We start from the raw sequence: 8751 nt of genomic DNA, 5'->3' as shown, positions 1-8751 counted from the left end.
GGAGCAGATTCATTCTTCGATATGGATTAAAAGTCATTTCTCCAGCTCAAGATTGTCAATTTGGTTTGAAATTTACCCTATCCATTCGTTCTTCCTATCAGCATGGGTCTAGCTATATATAGCCAGCGAAAAGGGAAACTGCCACTTTTTTTTCGGAAAATCGGTGACCATTTCCGCTAGATACTTTGCTGTCACAACCACAAAGATGTTGTCCCTTGTACTGCACTTATTATTAACCCAGACTTTCAAGCTCATTAAAATTCGAGACGTGAAAAATTGAATTTTTATTGGCGACTTTTGCAGCAATAAATAAAACATCTGAAAATATGCACATGAAAAGTCCGAAGGAAACAGAAAAATCTTGCTGCAATAAAATGGGGTTGCGCGGTAACTATAAAGTTATGACGAACACATTCTTTCAGGCCCAGCCTCACGATATCATACATACACCTGATGCTTTTGCTCTATACTGATTTTCACATGAAACTCTATGCATATCGGGACTGCAAAACAGTATTTTATACCAAAACTAATTTGGGATTCAAGTGATGTAGTTGCATGAGTGAATTGAGACAATTATGAATCAATTATAGTAAATGCGCTGGAAATCTGGTTATGTACCCGCGTGTACCACAATGATACTGTGGTCATTAATCACTGATCACATTCGTGCGGCATTACGCTTAAAGATAATTTGATTGAAAAAATTGCGAGGTGAAAGCTCAGAGCGTAACGCATGCTTTGATGATGCAACGCAATCAAAAATCAAGAGTTGGCAGAGCCATAAATGTAACAGGGTATCGAGAGTTTTGGGCATCACAAAAATCACATCTTGAAATCACAGCTCATAAATGACATGCACAATGTCGGGTTTAAATAACGGCCCTACTTTCAGCGCATCTTATTACTATAAGTTTATAATCCATCAGTGTAAACAAGACACAAGTTATATATTACGACATCACACACAAAGCCGAACACAAACCATTTTTCAGTTCCGTGAGATTATCCCACGATCAAATCAACACATCATTATTAGTCTTCGAACGATGACAATACTGAACTTTCCGGCGGAACAAAACTGCGAGGAACGCACGCTTATGGAGACGCACCACTGTATTGTAATATGATCAGTGAGCTAATATAATTGAAGTTAAAGGCAGTGTTGTGATCAAGTCACTACCTTCGAGTCACGAGTCATTTCGAGTCATTGAACATTTTGACTCGAGTCAAGACAAGTCAATCGATTTTCGAATGTGACTCGAGTCAAGTCAAGTCAAGTCACGAGTCAAGTCACATTTCGAGTCAAGTTGCCTTTTCCAAGTATGAGGCATGCCTACATCATTGCATTTTGCTAGCTGTCTGAAATACAGACTGAGTGGTCATTGATTCTGAACCGATGAGCGAATATGAAGTTAAATATACACGCAAAAAAGTGCTGTATCGCATACATATACGTAGAAATGCTGAACTACGTAAGTAATTGCATAGCCTCCCTTTATAGTTACCAGCCAAAATAGAGAATAGAGAAACGAATTGATAAGATACAATACATTACCCATTTACAAATTAATATTATACATTTCGAGCCTGCGCCAATGGTTGAGGACTATATAAACTATCTTCGAATTCAATTTCTATAAAACAAGAGGTTTGGTTCAGGTAATAACAGTGAACAGTAATATACATTTTTCTATGAAATTACTTTACTATACTAGTTAACGACGGCGCAAGCTTCGATCACTTCGTTAGCGGTCAATTTATTTGTGAGAGAACAATAGAGGCTCAGTAAAACGCACGAGCATTGAATGATTGCTCGCTCTCACGGGTTACACCGGCGTTTCGCGAACAATCCGATTGCAAGATACAGTGATTTTTATCGACATCGATTGCTTGATGACTTGAAATTGACTCGTGAATTTTGCTTCGAGTCACGAGTCAATCCACATTTCTGATACGCCGAGTGAAGTCAAGTCAAGTCATTTTAGCGAAGTGACTCGAGTCAAGTCAAGTCATACGAAAAAGGTGACTCGAATCTGACTCGAGTCAAGTCATGACTCGAGTCATCCCAACACTGGTTAAAGGTAGTCAAGTCAGGCAAATGAATATGGAATTGGCAGTCAGGCACAAACAGAAACAAGGAGGATTGCGGAAGCAGTGAGAATCGAACCCCGTGGCTTTGGCCTGACACAGACTGACAAAATCGCAGTGACAATGCATGAAAAACCGACTTAATTACCCAATCAAGGCTTCCGTTCTTTTACATATTGATTGACACAGATATATCAACTGATCAGGACAATCTCTTGCGTTGAACCAATTACAATTCCAGCGATTCGGTGTATGCTACATAGTGAAAGATACTGCCTATTACGTTTCAAATAGGTACAGTAAATAAAGAAAGGCAAATCGCACAATGCAAGCTCTTACGTTGACAGTGATGCGTATATGTGCAATCCTAACCCGTGGCAAATTCAAGTCAAACGACCAACACTGGTTGTTTCAGAACACATGAAAGGCATGTCATAGTCATGCCTATTAACGAACATCAGCGTCCCCTATTTGACAAGCCATCATTGAACGCCAGCGTCGCATTACCGATATACCGAACAACGGAGACGCGCATGGAGGCAGTGATTATTACAGTAAATAACTGTAGAGAAAAACTAGGAACATTACCAAACAATAACATATTTACAAAATATGAGTGCAAATTAAGGACACATCCTAATATAGAACCGAGTTACTGAATAAAGTGGCAGCGCTGCGTATTGATCGATATTGACAAATCGTATATTGAAACGGGTAGCGCGGCAAACATACATTATGTTGCGAAGGACGCTTTTACCACCGCAGCTGAGTTTGAATGTAGAATATTGCTTTCGTCCGAATGTCTATACAGTATACACCAGATACTGTGGCTATACGATTTCATGTAACCCAACTAGTTGACAACAATTTAAAACAGTGTCTTTCGAGAGAGAGCTTTCATAAAAATCCATTTGCGCCTTTTCGAAGATAGCGTCGGCACTCGGAGATCAGGCGAACACACAAGACGCACGGGAACAACACAGGAATTTTCCACTAATGCTAGGCTTGAACAGAAATATCATATCGCGAAAACTGTAAGAAATACTATAAGCAAATTGGTAACAACGCCTCTAATCATTAACTGCAAAACTTATTGAAGAACGCTCCAAAGAAATGAACTCGAGTCATCGAGTCCAAAACAAGCTGAAATCAACACAGCTCGACAAGCTACCATCTGAATTTGTATACGAATCGCTCGTATATCTTACAAACGAGAGTTTACCGTTACAGATCAATGATGCGATACAGAATCATGCGGCTCGGGGATGAGCTTGGCTTCCATAATTGAGACATTTCCGACTGGAGACCAAAATCAAGATTATTCCACCAAAAAAAGCAACCCATCTCCTGCATCTTACCTCGGGGCGCATGCACGAATACGATAACAGAATAACGATGCTGAAAAGTTATCGTTCAGTCAACCGTACGGCAGGAACACACTATGCAACATCTCCCGAATAGTAAGTAGGCTACACGATCGAAATAAAGTAAGTCACAAAGAGCAATATCACACTAAAACAAAGGCTATGCCGACATTACGCAAACAGCGATGCGGTGACGATATCCGCAGCCATCCAAGATGACACATCTGAAATGGTACATTGGACCGCCATTGTCTGGCAATATAACTCATGCGTACACAAGATTATGAGTAAAGGTTGCAATAGGACTTTTGCAGGACTTCGATCACGTGACTAGATACGCATAGCAACCACAAATTGGTTAGCAAGCTACTTTCTCGCACCACGTGAGGTTCACGTTCACGTTCTGTGTGTGAACCACAGAAATTTAGAGGTTCACGTTCACAAACGAACCTTGTTAGGTTCTGCACTGTGACCTTTTTCATATATTTCAATTTTCACTTCATTATTACATCTTTGTAGGGGATTTATTGCATTTTATCCTCGGGCCACTCCATGCATGGCGTTGGAAGCATTAAAAAAATATACACCAAACGAGCATGCACCTTGACAATCTCAAAAATTTCATTTGTTTTGTTACAAAAGTTTGCTCTAAATACCCCGCTTTACGTCTGTGACTCTCTATGCACTATACACTATACTACACTATACATGTAGTCAGCGAATGATGCTAATTCTAATGCTGATTCTTGCCCGTCTACTAGTTGTTGTTTGTTGTTACATGTAGTCAGCGAATGATGCTAATTCTAATGCTAATTCTTGCCCGTCTACTAGTTGTTTGTTTTTGTTATTATTACGTCACACAGACAAAATAGTTCTTACATTTCGAATTTGATTCACCCCATCACTAACGTTCGCTACTGATGAGAGTTAGTCGAAAAGCTTTTAGCGAATAAATTAACAATATGAAGTTATTGTTTCGCGTTATTCTGAAGTTCTGTACCACAAATCACTTGTGCAATTGATATTGTTGTCTGGTGCAAAAATCTAGCAGGCGTACGGAGCCAATCTTGACATTGTTTATTCTATCATAAAAACCAGGTGTTGGCTACTGCTGAATAACTTTTGAGTGGGGTAATATCGGTAGCAAGTATAAAAACGCGTTTTACACTCTGCTGAATACCAACGTAACAATACTCAGACGCCGAATACATTGTCCAGTCTGGCCTAAACCGTTATGGCGTAACCTTATATTACCTTGCAAGTCCCCGTCGAGGCGAAGCAGCGGAAGATATCGACTTTATGGGATTATTATATCATTTGATTACCCCAATTGATACATTTGGCGACTTTTAAAACGTCAATATGTACTTCAGCATTGTGTGGCCCGAGTCGTCGCTAGGTATCGTGTACAATGTACATTTATATAGGCTATCACATCACTGAAATGTAGGGTTGGAATTAGCAATATGACGTCACGTGACGTCATGAGGTTCACGTTCGTGCTCACGCAGAACCTTTCAAAAAAGTTCGCGTTCACACGAACCTGAACCTTTCAGAGGTTCACACCATCCCTAGTAACCAGCGGTGAACTTTCAAAATTCCAATAGTTGAAAAATCGCTTTCTATCAACTTTGCTGCAGCAACTAGCTTTTTTAATATTGACCACCCCGATTTCATCCGCAGAATCCAAGCGTGGTTTCAGCACATTAAAACGCATCGAGACCTCTCTTAGAATCGGGATGTGTACAGATATAGGCTCGATGAGTTATATTAGATGTGCTCAGGACTCTCAGCGCTGTCATTATGAGTATTCCAGATTTCAATGAATTCGTCTTTGAACATTTTGCAACTATGAAATCACGCCGCGCGCGATACGACTACTGATACAAACGTTAAAATATGCAGGTGTGAACTACTGTACTTCATATTTTCTTCCGAATAATTTGAAGAGTGTCAGCTCGAAAAACTTCGGGTTTTAATATATTTCTGTCATGAATATATCATTAAAATTTGAAATGCGTAAGCCTAGTTAACCATGCCTAATATCTATACACCATACAAACTGTTTGTGACGACCACGAAGTCACATTTCCACGTCAGAACACACTATTGTGACGTCATTTAGATTATTAACATCGTATGCACCCCTTGCCCCACCACCCGATATTGTCACGAGCCGCCACTGTCTGGTATGAAAATAATCCGACCGTCTTACCCGATGCGTAGCGTTCTGTTCTGGCGAGTATCGAAGTCTTCCGCCAAGGCACAGTGGGTGGCACGATGCAATCTGTGACCAATGTAGCACCAATCGATATACCAATTTGTGGTTTATTGCCATACGTTGCATTTATATACATAAATTGATATACAGCATACACTGGTCAACACAATTCTTTTTGATTTCGATCTGACAGTTGTTTTTGACTAACTTTTGGACGCTGAATTAAAAAGTGACTTCGGTTTTTCTCTATCACGTCAAGTTTTTGGGTTAGGCACCCACCACATAATAGGCTCATAACCCACATAAAAGTACTATTTTTAGTATTATGTATTTCTTTTATAAAACGTTTCAAAAACCACGAGTAGTCGAAAGTAGATCAATAGACACCAAATAAACATTTGCACTGCTTTATTTGGTTGATTTAAGCCAGTGGTTCTTAACCTTGCCTCCAGCGTCCCCCAAGGGGCGCTGGCGATTTTGAAGGGGGCGGAAACGCTCAGGGGGCGATATGGGGGGGCGCTGGGCACAGGGGGGCGATAAGGGAGCGCTGAAGAAAAATGGCTTCGCCGAAGATGATGTGGTAGTAGGACATGAGTATTCAGAACAAATAACATTCCACAAGACATGCCAATTCCCGAAATTTTTGGTCGCGATACGCGACCATGTTTGCTACATATGTTTTCATAAATGTATTGCGTAATTATTATAATTCATATAAAACGAATTGCGCGTACTTTTAGATCGCCAATTTCCCGCTATTAAAAACACTGCCGTCACGCTGGCTAGGGTTATTTCCAACAAAATGTTTCAAATTAGGTATTATATCCCGCAGCGCACAGCGTGTGAAAATCGAAGAATGAAGCACTGTATATCACGTTTGATTGAGAGTGAGAGCCCCTTGTACATAAAATAAGTTTTGAAGCTTTGTGCACGAAATGAAGAACTAAATATACTTGTATTTGAGAGCTACAAAATTAAATCGTCAGCATATTTCTTCATCGTATCATAAAGGATGATACTATCTCGTGTTGTGATTCAAAACCTCATATGAGCGTTATATAATATGAGTTGCTTTGTTTGGAATACATTCATGTTAAAATAAATAACTGGGTACAGTACTAAATTTAATATTAGCAGATATATGCATCCCATTCTCAGTTGACTAACTTATAGTTACACAAAGCACTACGACAAAATCCATTACCTATAATTTCCCCGTATTGCCAATCGCCGATGTGAATTCGGGAGGGTTCGAACCACAGGGTATGAGACCGTACCCACCCGATTGTTATCATAACAACCTTGATTTGACCCTGAAAATACCACACACAATTATTATATGGTTTATAATAGTCGAATGGTCCTCGAGCACGATTAAAGCGCGAAATATTTCCAACACCAAAGTTCCAAAAAGACTGACTGAACTTTGACCTCTTACCAAAACCGAAACAGCTGCAACCCCAACCCCCCATCGGTTAGCTCGAAGGGTGCCCTAAATTATTTCGGTGAATGAACATAAATTAAACATCATGTTTTGACGACTCCCCCACTGAAGAATACGCATAATTATAGAAATAGAAATAGGCATTTCGGCGGCGGCCATTACCACGCCACGATGCACGAAAGACATATGAAGTTCCGGTGAATATGGGACTTCGAGAAGTGTGTCAAAAAGATCGTCAACGAGAAAACCTTAGCCGAGGAGCCCTTATGTTGAGCGTAAACTGCGATGTATATAAGTCTAATTGTCCATAGGTACTCAATAGGTACTCATCCATAGCATAGGTAGGCCTACTCGCCCGTGCCGAATTATCGTGTCGTCGCAATCTGCTGCCCACAGGACAAATAACATCCATCAGAGAAAATTATTTGCCAGTGACAAAAGACCAATTTTGAATCGTGTGCTTACTTTAGTTTAATACGTTTATGCGTTTCAATATCTTTGCACTATATAGCGGACAAAAGGTAACAAAATAACATGTAACGATTTAATTGTACTAACGGGCACGCCCGAATATGTTCAATTAATAATTACGTGGCCTTCATTTTCCAATACAACAGCTCACTCAGCGCTACTGGTAAATCTGATTACGTGGGCTGAGAGAATAAAAAGTTTATAGTGACATATATATGCAATTACAACCTATTTCATTCATGCATTATAGAAAATATTGGCTCCTAGGGCGACCAGGTCACATAAACGTTGCCGATCATCGAAATCACGCGACGGTGTTCTTGGGGGCGAAGCCCTCATGAGTTTGGTCCATCACGCTATGGGTCCCCAAGAATATCTTTTTTAGGGGGCTGACGAAGTGCTGTAACGGCCCTCCCTCTCACCCATTGTCTTAATTACATTCCTTATATGAGGTGGGGGCGCTGGAGCACGGTAATTTTTGAAAGGGGGCGCTGGAAGAAAAAAGGTTACGAACCACTGATTTAATCTGATATTGCGTCTGCGGGACTAATAAAGTTCGAGTTTCAGGGTTCAAATTTACGCTAATAACCCATAAGTCTGCGGGTTGTCCCGAGCAATAGTCAGCCAACATATCGAAGCTACAATTTATTCTGGCATCTCACTCTCAACATTTTCAGATATTGGGGGAGGGGTAGGCTAATTTCTCTTTGCCCCTCGCAGACTATGCCAAGGTTTTCCGGTAAATTATTTAGATATTTTAGCTTTTTTGAATGTCTGCTGTCCGACATAAACATATGGCAGTGGCACATGTCTATCAGGGTTACATGTGCATCCTTATTGTCGCGCCACTAAGAAACACAATATTTCAAAGCTGATACATATGGTCCAATCGTGCTTGTGATATTGCAACAATTTAATTTTTCTGTTTTATTCTCAATGTTTCTGTATCATTCAGGCAGACTAACTGAGTGTGCTATTGGTAATGCACCTATTATATGCCATTTTGGAGAATGCCACACTATAGGATCCTTTTTTAGTTACCAATAGACATTTGCCATTCTTTTGAGTTGTAAATCTGGATTCCCAACTCCTCCAGCAACCCATGGTGACAGTATTATACCAATGCCAGTGTCACGCCAATACAGAGAGCTATACCGAAA

The sequence above is a fragment of the Botryllus schlosseri genome, chromosome 15 (genome assembly GCF_051294905.1).
Source record: "Botryllus schlosseri isolate E-star chromosome 15, Bs_hap1, whole genome shotgun sequence".
NCBI lineage: Eukaryota > Metazoa > Chordata > Ascidiacea > Stolidobranchia > Styelidae > Botryllus > Botryllus schlosseri.
The sequence above is the reverse complement of the archived record's forward strand: the minus strand, read 5'-3'. Positions refer to the sequence as shown.